Source organism: Natator depressus, chromosome 5, assembly GCF_965152275.1.
Source record: "Natator depressus isolate rNatDep1 chromosome 5, rNatDep2.hap1, whole genome shotgun sequence".
NCBI lineage: Eukaryota > Metazoa > Chordata > Testudines > Cheloniidae > Natator > Natator depressus.
In genome coordinates this window covers 79,030,771-79,041,730 of record NC_134238.1, presented here as the reverse complement: position 1 = coordinate 79,041,730, position 10,960 = coordinate 79,030,771, and the positions used below count along the sequence as shown (strand labels likewise).

Below are 10,960 nucleotides of genomic sequence, written 5' to 3'. Positions count from 1 at the left end.
GCCCTTTATGTCTTGCTTTTCCTTGCACAACTTGGCAAATAAACCCGCTAGCCAAACCAGCCCCTGAAAGGCTACAAAATGGATTTGTGTAAATAATACATTGATGTATTTACATGCCTGGCCCTTTTATTGCTTGCTCGGCGGAGACGGAGATGCAGCAGCAGCAGGTCCCTTCAAGGCAGGGTTTGATTTTCTGCCTCCTGGAGGCTTTGACCTGGTGGCTTCTCTCGGATGCGCCACCGCTCGCTGGCCACCAGGGGTCCCAGACACGCGCGGCTTCCCAGCCGCTCTTTGTCCTGCTGCTTCCCCCGCGAGCCCGCCTCCCCATCCCGTTCGGAGCCCGGGGCTGGAGCCGCGGGAGCGAGGCGGCGGACGCTGCCGACTTGTCCAAGTGGCCGCCAGTCAGGAGGCACAGCCAGGCCCCCGCCTCCCTCCCTCTCCCCCCCCGCCTCGCCGGCCGGGCTGCTCCAGCCCCCGCTGCCGTTCCACCTCGCTCGCTCGCTTAGCAGGTCAATGAATAGCCCGCGGCTTGAGGCTGAGGAGCCCGGCTCTGGAATCGTCCTCGAATCGCTGCCTAGCAAACATGCGCCTCTGCACTTTCTCTGATTCCCCAGCCAGGAACGTAGCTGCTTGAGAAGTTGGAAAAACCAGGAGGACTAACAAGGGCGTGTAAAGCAATCCGGAGCTACAAACGGAGGGTGAGTGTGCAGGGCGTGCAGCGAGCTCTGCTCCCACCCGGGCTTAGTTCTCGGTGGGCATGAAAGGTGTGCGTCTGTCTCTCGGGGTGCAGGTTCTGGGAGCTGTTGGTTTCCCTAGGAAACCCCTAGAGGATGGTAGAACTCGCCCCTGTAAAAGGTGGCCCCCGCTGAAACTTGATGGGCAATGGCAATACAAGCTGAAGTATTTATTGAAATGCTAATGCGTGAAAATGTCCGTTGGAGGTCTCTCTGTAAATGATCCAGCTCTAAACCAACAATTAGCTGTTTGTTTTCTTGGCTGCCCCTTTGCCCACGGGTAACTGAAACCAATGTAGTTCATATTCCAAACCACAAGCAATGACAATATGGAGTACATGGGCTTTTTGATAATAATAAAAACGTAAATAAAGTCACAGCATAAAAATGAAGCTAATAATTATCTGTACAGAAGTTATGTTTAATGAGGGTTTTTAGCAGACAGTTTTATATATAGTAGGGACACATACAAATAGGTTAGACCAGGCAGGATTCTGTAATGTTCTAGTCTCCGAGGTAATTATTGCAGTTTGCCTTTTGTATCTTACAATTTTAAAAAGCAACAACAATCAAGGAAACTATTTAAATACACAACTGTGAAACAAACATATATTATAGCCACACACTACATGTACATATGTACCCACACCCATATGCTACAAACAATTTATATATTTAAATCATTGAAATGTACAAATAAAACTCGTACTATTGCAAACATTTGAAGTTGCAACACAAAATAAGAGCCACAGCACTCAAGGTTTTAGTCTCATACTGCATCCCTAACTCATACTTGTATATTTTCCTCCCTATAGGATAGGGAGAGCTATGAATACAGTTTTTTATGGAAAAAAATGGCTACAATATTCATACCTTGGTCTTCAGTTTATGATTTTGTGTGGGTCTACAGTATTTCTATGTTCATATTGGACATATGCACAGTGGTTCAATTTTAGAATTCCTGTGTAGTTTCTTGTTGACTGCAAGTTTCACTATTCTTTTTAAATATAGAGACCATTATCTGTATATATGTCTCTGTGCATGAACATTCATTGTGTGTACATATCACCTTAACTTCTCAGAAGCATTATATAGTATGAATGTGGTTTTTGGTTGTGTGGGCATGAAAATATGATAGAAAACTCAATCTTGAACTATCCCTGGACGGAGGGGAAAGAAGGAGGCTAGCAATATACAATATGTGCGTGTGTTCTTCTCTGTGTGTGTGCATGCATCTGAGTCTGTCTGAGTCAGTCTGTGTCCATGAACTTTACAAACATTCGGTTCAGTACCATTCAGTGCAGATTCCAGTTGCTGGTTTACAACCCAGCAGCCAGCCAGCCTACCCATCTGTTAAAATATAACGTACATTCCAGCGAAAGCACTTGGAAAAGCAAAAAATAACAGTAAGAAATAATGTGTTATCTTAACGCAAGGCATGTGTATTAACTTCTGCCTTGCTGTACCATAATGGAAAATGAAGTCTGTGAGTATAAGCCAAATTGTATTTTATTAGAGGTTTGGATTAGTGACTGGTCTGTTGGGGATTTATTTGGGCAGAGAATTGAGAGTCCACATAAATGAAATATAATTTGACATATACACAACTTAATTTTTACCTGGATAAGAATGCTGTATCTGTATCAGGATGGATTTCTACTTCTTGTTTTTCATAATATACTGATGTGTAATTTTAACTTTATTACCAGAAAAAATTGCAACAGAAATAAACAAGGGTTTATTCAAGTGACTGTTCCAGCAACTACAGTTAAGGCTTTTTCTGCAATTCCATTGCAAAACCAATTCTTCACACACTTAAAAATACTGAGTCTCAGTGTAGGAACACCGGGTCCTTTTTTATGACTTAATCTTTATACAGTGGTTTGAAGATGTAAAGGGCTATGTAAATGTTAAATATTGCTGTCTATGACATTTTAAAAAATAGTTTGATTTAAAATTTTCTGAAATTTAAATCAGTACCAGTTTAACACTCTCTTGCACTCACCTTTAAAAATGGTTTGAACATTTTAAAAAAAAGTTTGTCAAACAGTAACTCCATGGAGAAATCTAACCACTTCAAGAATCACTAAGCTGTGTAAAGCAAGGGCTATGTGTACACCGCACTTTTGTTGGTAAAACTTTTGTTGGTCTGGGGTGTGAAAAAACCCACATCCCTCCCTGATCAACAAACGTTTTACCGACAAAAAGTGCTGGTGTGGCCAGCACACCTACTGACAAAGCTACCAGTCCTCGTCGGGGGCGGTTTTATTTTGTCAGTAGGAGAGCGCTCTCCTGCCAGCAAAGAGTGGCTACACTGCGTGCCTTACAGCGGCACTGCTGTAGTGGTACAGCTGTGCTGCTCTAAGGTGGATTGGCCCAGTTCTGGAAATGGGGGAAAAAAAACCAAAAAACCAGTGTTTCCAAGTCAATAAATAGCTGACGTATAATTATAACTGATAATTAACCATGGTTTAGAGTGCCATGTATGTAGCTTAACAAATAGTGATGTGAAAGCCACTAGCCCTTTTTCCGCCACCTGTTACTTTACACTTGCATGCATTTAAGTTCAGTACGAAAAGCGAAGAGGGATTGTGGGTGCTAGTCTGTAGGAAAAGTACAGCAGATGGAAAATGTAATACAAAGAAGGTGAGAAATAACTAATAAAATGTCAGCTGAAGTAACAAGATGCATGTGGGTGTGTGCTAGACTGTAATTCATTGGTACATGTTCTACTTTCTATTTTTTTATATGTATATTTTTTCTTCTGTGTTCTGGGGCTAACTAGCTGCACAATGTCTAAGAAGCAGCAACAGAACTACATCCTGCCAACTTTTAGAATTAAGGGAAAACTCTCTCAATGATAGCCATCTGGATCTGTGTTCCTCTGCTGTACTCGCCTTTTTTTTCCTACGTCATAATTTTTGTATCTATTTTTAAAATGCATATGTTTATGAAGTTTGCCACAATGGGTCTCCCGGGCTTACTCTTCTTGGCTGGAGCCGTCTTTAGAGTAGTAAGTCATCAGACCGCCATTGATCTAATGATGTACCTATTACTCGCTATTCAGATATTGGCAAGAGAAAGAGTACGGTTCTAAATGTTTGCATCAAAAGGGCTAGGGGAAACTAGTTATATTGTATTTAATCTTTGCAAGCAAGCAACCGCATTTTTAAGTGTATATGTATTTTCTAATGATGAAATGTGTATCTTAAAAAGAGTTTGATTATATCTGCTGCAGGAGAGGGAGAAGTAATAATTTATATGAATTCCAAACCTGGATTCCAAAGTGTATTGAAGGAAAGAGAGTAGACTTCATATTGGTCTTCATACCACCACTTTTTAATAGCAAAATGCTGGATTTCTCCAAAATACTCAGCCTTTCCTCCCCATGCGCAAAAAAAAAAAAAAAAAAAGCCCCATTTTCAAAAGAGTTCTCTCCTATTGTGTACCTACATAAAATAGCCAGATTTTTTAATAGGGGTCAGTTTCCAACAGAAAAACACAATATTCAGTGAGAGGTAAGAATGAAATACTGTAAGCAATGTGGTGAGGTCAGTTTTTTCAAAGTGAAAGCTTTGTAGACCTCTCTATTAAATGTAAATGTGAATTGAGGTGGTTGCATGCTATTTGAACCTCTTCTTTATTTCCTGATCCATTAATAGATTCTGGGTTAGAGTGATGAGGTGGGAGGTTCTGGTAGGATGGATTTTCTTCTCTTTTTACCTTGCCCGTTTTTGTTTGCCCTCCATTCCCTTGACCCCACGGTCCCCTTTTCACTTTCCTCCTGCTCCTCCCTTGTTCCTTTTTCTGCATGGTTATCACTCTCGTCTCATTTCCCTCTTTTTACCCACTCTCCCTCTTGCTTTCCCTTTTCCTTTTTTCTTTACTCTGTTCCCTCTAGTTTTCTGCACCTCTCGTTGGTCTTAATCAGTTTTCTCATCATTCTAGCCCTCTCTGCTAGGTTTTACATCTCTCTCCCATCGCTCTTTGCCCCTTTCTTCCAAGTTCCCCCTTCACTCTTCTTGCCTCCTTCATCTCTTCCCAGTCCCTCGATGCAGTCGCTCTTTCTTGCTGTTCCCATGCCATCTGGTGTGTTCACATACTAGCAAGACCCTCATGACTCTACCAAAGCCCTTTGCTAAATTACCTCCAATGCATACTTAATCTTGGTTTCTAGCTGCATATGAAATATTTAAAGCTAATAAAGAATTGTCAGTGTTAATAAAGAAAAAGACTCTCTAGCCCCACAATGTAGACTATATCCCTTCTACTCTGCAATCTCCCCCACCTCAGGCAAAGGGATTGGCCTTGAACGGAGACCTGAAGGTCAGCTCCCAGGAACTCTCTAAGCAGTGAGAGGGAATGAATTTTAGAGCCAAGGACCTACCAGTGAGAATACCTGGTCTCCTGATTGTGGTTTATGGTGGCACATAGGAAAAAAGGAAGTGGGGCCCCTCAGGTAGCCTTGACCCAAACCATTTAGGACTTTATAGATCACTGTCAGCTCCTTTGATTGCACTTGGAAACAAGTCACAAATGCAAATAGGAAGTCAGTACAATTTTTGGAGAAGTATTATAATACACTTCCTGTGGCCACCACTACCAAGCTGTATTCTGCAGCGGCTGCAGCATCAAAAGAGTCTTTAAAGGTAGTTCCATGTAGGGTGCACTATAGCAGCCCAATCTGGAGGTTACAGAATGTTAAATTGCTATAGCCAGGTCCACATCACAGAGAAGTTGTTGCAAGCACCTTACTAGACCTATATGAAGTGAGGCACTCTTGGCCACCTCCTGGGAAAACAGGAGTAGCTGGGATCCAAAATACCTCAAGGATAGTCCAGGGAAATCCCCATCAGTGCCAGAGAGAGGGACAAATTAATTCTCTTCGTTAGTCTGTGGGCTGGGCTACAGAGTTCGGGCCTTCTCTCTTTACCCACAATATGACCCCCACTGATGTGAATAGAAACGTTGTGCAAGCCTTGTTTCTCTTACGTCCCCTGTCCCACTTTATTTTTGCATCTCTCTCTTTTTTTAATCATTTACTCCTTTCAGTAGCGATACATTGTAAGTCTTTATTATATATAAACAATAGCATAGAGAGGCCCAGAACCAGCAAGCACTGTTGTGTTAGATACTGTGAAATCATCTGAGGAGGCAGTCTATGCCCCCTGGAGTTTCCAGTTGAAAAAGATAAGTGCCACATGGAGAGGAGAAAGACACCACACAGTCACTACGGTTATATAGTTGCAAAAAAGTTAGATAAAATGCCAACCATCTCCATCTTCCTATTAACCTGGACACCTTACATTTGCTGATTCCCCCCCCCCCCCCGGTGTCATGGCAAAGTTGGGACTTGGAGTGGGGTAATGGCTTTATGGGGAAAAGGAGGGGGGATATGTCATATGTAACAGACAGCATGGAAAAAGTCCAAAAATACCTTTGTGAGAAACTGACATGGGCAGATGAAACTAGTGTAGTAGAGGATACAGTAGCACCTCGGAGTTAGGAACATCACAGTTACGAACTGACTGCTCAAGCACACCTCATTTGGAACCAGAAGTACTGTACACAATCAGGCAGCAACAGAGATTTAAAAAAAAAAAAAAAAAAAAAAAAGCAAGTACAGTACTGTGTTAAATGGGAATGGAGGTTGTTCATAACTCTGAGGTTCTACTGTACTATTATGACAACAGCAGACTTGGGTCCTCCTTTGGTCTCTTCTCCTGCTAGCTTTTTTTGCAGGGGTGGAGCCAATTTGCTATCTTGTGGTAATTTGATTTCCTAATCCCACGGCCTTCTCTGTCAATCTCGGTTGCATTGCCTCTGAGCTTCCCTCTCGTATTCTTGAGGCAAGTGAAGTGTCAGCCAACATCACCCTCTAGGGACTCTAACACTAGTGCTCTAGAATGAATGTCCCCCTCCACGCCCAACGTATTCCAGCCAAGTATTCAAACAAGTGTCTTAACCGTTTCCAAGACTGCTGACAGATTTAAGAGAATCCAGTATTCAGTGAGCAACTCATAGTGTTTAGAGCACTAGGTGATGTGTCCACATCATGCTGGGTAACTTAGAGGCAAGCTTACCTATTGAATGAGCTGGAGCTTTTTCAGGGAAATTTTCTCCCATGTTCATCTCATATATTACAATCTAGTCTCCTCCAGCACATTTAGAGCCAGACCGAGTGAAACTGGACTAAGTCAAAGAGACGTTCATCCCCTTTTAAGCTGGATCAGTCTCACCAAAGTTGGACATCAGTCTGAATCTAATTGCTCTTAGCCATGAAATAAACATATCTCAGTGCAAAAAACATTCAACTCTGCTTCCAGGCTATACACCTTCAGAATCCACTCTGGTGACAAAGACAGTTGATCAGCACAACCTTAACCTTGACCTTGGGATATGGGGAACCATGGAGTGGGATTGTTGTTTTAGAGCCTGGGTTCTGAGTTTCTTGTGGTGATGAGTATGGAGAGAGAGAAGGATGCTTAAAAAAGAAAACAATCACAACCCCCGCCCCCAAACCATTTTAAACATGTAGATTACTGTTCTGCAAATAAAAGGTATAAACCGCCTCCCACATTAGTCTAGTATCTGGGCACCTCACGCTCTTTAATGTATCTATCCTCACAACATCTCTGTGAGACTGGGAAGCACTAAACACTGTTACCCCCATTTCATAGATTGAGACAGTCTCACTTTGTCTCAGTTTCCATCTAAGGTCCCACAGGAAGCTGTGGCAGAATAGGTACCTGTGTCCCAAGTCCCAGCCTAGAGCCTTAACCACTAGAGAATTCTTCTCCTTATCTCTCCTCTTATCTATGATGCAATCTTGTCTAAAATCTCTTAGGGGCGCATTGACAGATAGAAAGCCTACTCTTAGGTTCACTCTGTCCAGTGTAAAGGCAACAGCTAATAAAGCCACAACCATCCACAGTTTAGTCATTGATGAGGCAACCAGCATTTCTTGTACAACTGAAACTTGGCTGGGTAAGCTAAATGAGCCTCTCTTGACCCAGCTCTTTCCAGTTAGATGCAACATGCACTGAGAGGGAGTGGTTAAGTTGTGTTACCAATAGCCCAGCTATAGGAGTTATCTGAATCTAAAAACAAATATATTTGATTGTGTCCAACTAGTTTGAGTCCTGGAATGGTGGTAATTTGGGAATAATTGTGGTGCTCAGACTTGTATTTCTGTGACTTCCATCTCCACGTGTGTGATGGCTCTCCAAAGAATCTTATGGCTGCCAAGACAACTGCGAAACTCTCTCACATATTTCAGCCTACACCCACGGGAGAGCACGCTGTCGTGGTCAGAACATCCACTCTTCCAGTTTGTAGCCAGGGCCATCTTTTGCTCATATGTTTGTGATCTTACGTTTTTCATTGTTCCACCCATGAAGACAGATGAACACGGTAGGCTTTCATATTTCTTAAAGGCACAGTGTTATACAGCAAGTAGTTAACACTCTCAGGGGGTTGGTAGGATAGTATGATTTTCTGTCCACAGCTATTGCTATTATGGCTTCTAAGCATATAGAAAAAGGAGAGTGAGGATTGGCTCTCTGTTAGCAGGATTTGAGAGTAGACTTGACAGCATGGGAGTAGCATGAAGAAAGTTCCCACATCAGTGGCAAATAGCTTAGTACTTAGAGCACTGTTCCAGGTCCTACACTAATGACAGTAAGTTTTGCTGAAGTTTTACTTTGCTGTGGTACTGTAGCTTTGCTGCTGCCAGGCAATTTATTATAAACCATTTCTGAACTTTTAAATGCAGACCACAGTTACGTTAATAAATATGTTAATGTATGTTAATATGTAAAATGTTAATAAATACATATGTTGTTGCAAACTCCTATTTAGCTGGGCACTGGATATATTTTCTTTCTTGTAATTGCTGATTACCAACCTATGTCTCTCCCAAATCTCCGCTTTCTTTTCTTGTAGTCAGTCAGTTTGATTTCACTTATGTCACAAACTAGCATTATCATCATCACACTCTCTTGCCCGGCTGTGAAATACAATGTCTGACACTGAATTGTAGCATCTCTGAAGAAAGCAGACAGGAGGAGTGCACCAGTCATCAAATATATTCCTAATTACACCCAAATATTTTGATGATCAGCACTGAATGGGAAAGAGAACAAGCATACGTGAAAGAGGCAATGGTAATGTATGTATTAAGGAGCTAAAGCGGGGTGGGAAACTACCGCATGCAGGCCATGTCCAGCCCATCAGACCTTTTAATCTGGCCCTCGAGCTCCAGCCAGGGAGCGGGAGCGGGGGCTTGCCTAGCTCCATGCATGCCAGGGCTCCACATGGCTCCCGGAAGCAGCCGCATGTCCCCCCTCTGGCACGTAAGGGCAGCCAGGGGGCTCCATATGATGCCCCTGCCCCAAGTGCCGGCTCCGCAGCTCCCATTGTCTTGGAACCGCGGCCAAGGGGAGCTGCAGGGGTGGCACCTGCAGACAGGGCAGCGTGCAGAGCTGCTTGGCTGGCGCCATGCCTCCACATAGGAGCTGGGGGAGGAGGATGGGGACATGCTGCTGCTTCCGGGAGCTGCTTGAGGTAAGCACTACCTAGACCCTGCACCCCGACCTCCTTCCGTGCCCCAACCGTCTACCCCAGCCCTGATATCCCTCCTGCCCTCTGAACCCCTCGGTCCCAGCCCAGAGCACCCTCCTGCAGTGCAAACCCCTCATCCCCAGCCCCACCCCAGAGCCCACACCCCCAGCCAGAGTCCTCACCCCTTTCCCCAACCTGGAGCCCTCTCAGCCCCATCCCAAAGCACCCTCCTGCACTCTGAACCCCCCCAGCCTGGAGCCCCCTCCTCCACACCCCAATCCCCTGTCCCAGCCCGGACCCCTCTCCCACACCCTGAACCCCTCCTTTCTGGTCCCACCCTTGAACCCGCATCCCCAGCCCAGAGCCCCCTCCCATACTCCAACCCCCTCTGCTCCAGCCCCAGCCCGCTCTTACACCCCAAACCCCTCATCCCTGGTCCCACCCCAGAGCCCACACCTCCAGCCAGAGCACTCACCCCTTCCGGTATCCCAGCCCCCTACACCAGCCGGGAGCACCCCCCTGCACGCTGAACTACTCATTTCTGGCCCCACCCCAGAGCTTGCACCCCCAGCCGGAGCTCTCACCCCCTCTCACACTCCAACCCCAATTTTGGGAGCATTCATGGCCCACCATACAATTTCCATACCCAGATGTGGCCCTCAGACCAAAAAGTTTGCCCACCCCTGAGCTAAAGCATCTTAAGTTTTCTGATCCTTGCTATTCTTTGTTTCTATAAATGCACAGTTTAGAAGAAAATCTCTTGATTACTGCCTGTCACAGATCCTCGGGAGCATCCATTTCTGACCACCCTCTAGGACCGCTGGGTGGGGGTGGGAGGGAAATCCAAGCCTCTGTGCTGTGAATCACTTGGGATGTGTTAAGCTTCTGAAGCCTCAGCAGCCTGCCACACTGGTTCCTCCTCCCTTGGCCTTTCTGGCACATTTCCTGGGCACTGACTCTGTCTGTTACCCCATCAGAGAAATGGGGCTCCTCAGCCTACCTGCCCTAGCCTCCAAAAACTGTCACTGACACCCAAGATATCCCAGTTACTTAAATACACCTCTTTTTCCCATAGCTCTACCCCAAAGCTTCTGGTTAGGGTGACCAGATGCTAAATGCAAAATATTGGGACCGTCGCAGGGAGAGCGGCTTTTCAATTGTTACATTCACCCGGCATGTTTGGCGGCGGGAAATAAATCTTGCCAACGAAGGAAATACCTGCCAACGAAGACCCAGACGTGCCGAGTGAGCCGCTCCCCCCGCCTGTCACCGCCACCTAAGCAAAAAAAAAGGGAGGGGGGCTACCATGCCCAAAACAAAATATCGGGACAAATGGTGTCCCGGACCTATTTCAGTCAGGACATGGGACAAACTGCTCAATATCGGGATGGTCCCGATTTTATCGGGACGTCTGATCACCCTACTTCTGGTTGCAGCATAACTCTCTCAGGGGCATGCAGCAGTTATGAAGCAGTGAACACATACACGCTGCTCAATCTAATATCTTTAATTTCTTTTATACTTTAATCATGTCAAGTATAGAGGAGTTCAGATCATACAAAGCAACAGACACAAAATGCATGTCCCTGCCTCAGTTTCCTCAACACACCAGGGCATTCTTGGGGCTGGGATTTGAGTCCCTTGGGTTATCCAGACTACTGGGG

The 10,960-nt window shown here is 44.9% G+C and overlaps 1 protein-coding gene across 2 annotated transcripts in view; it reads left to right on the top strand.

Moving 5' to 3' along the window:
- The first annotated feature begins 448 nt into the window (after window positions 1–448).
- MARCHF3 (membrane associated ring-CH-type finger 3) overlaps window positions 449–10,960 on the top strand; it is a 94,996-nt gene continuing 84,484 nt past the window's right edge. Inside the window, exon 1 of one of the 2 annotated variants that reach the window (XM_074954037.1) lies at window positions 449–698. The gene's annotated coding sequence lies outside the window, so the exon portion shown is untranslated. The remainder of the gene's footprint in view (window positions 699–10,960) is intronic. The other variant, XM_074954036.1, reaches the window with a different exon arrangement.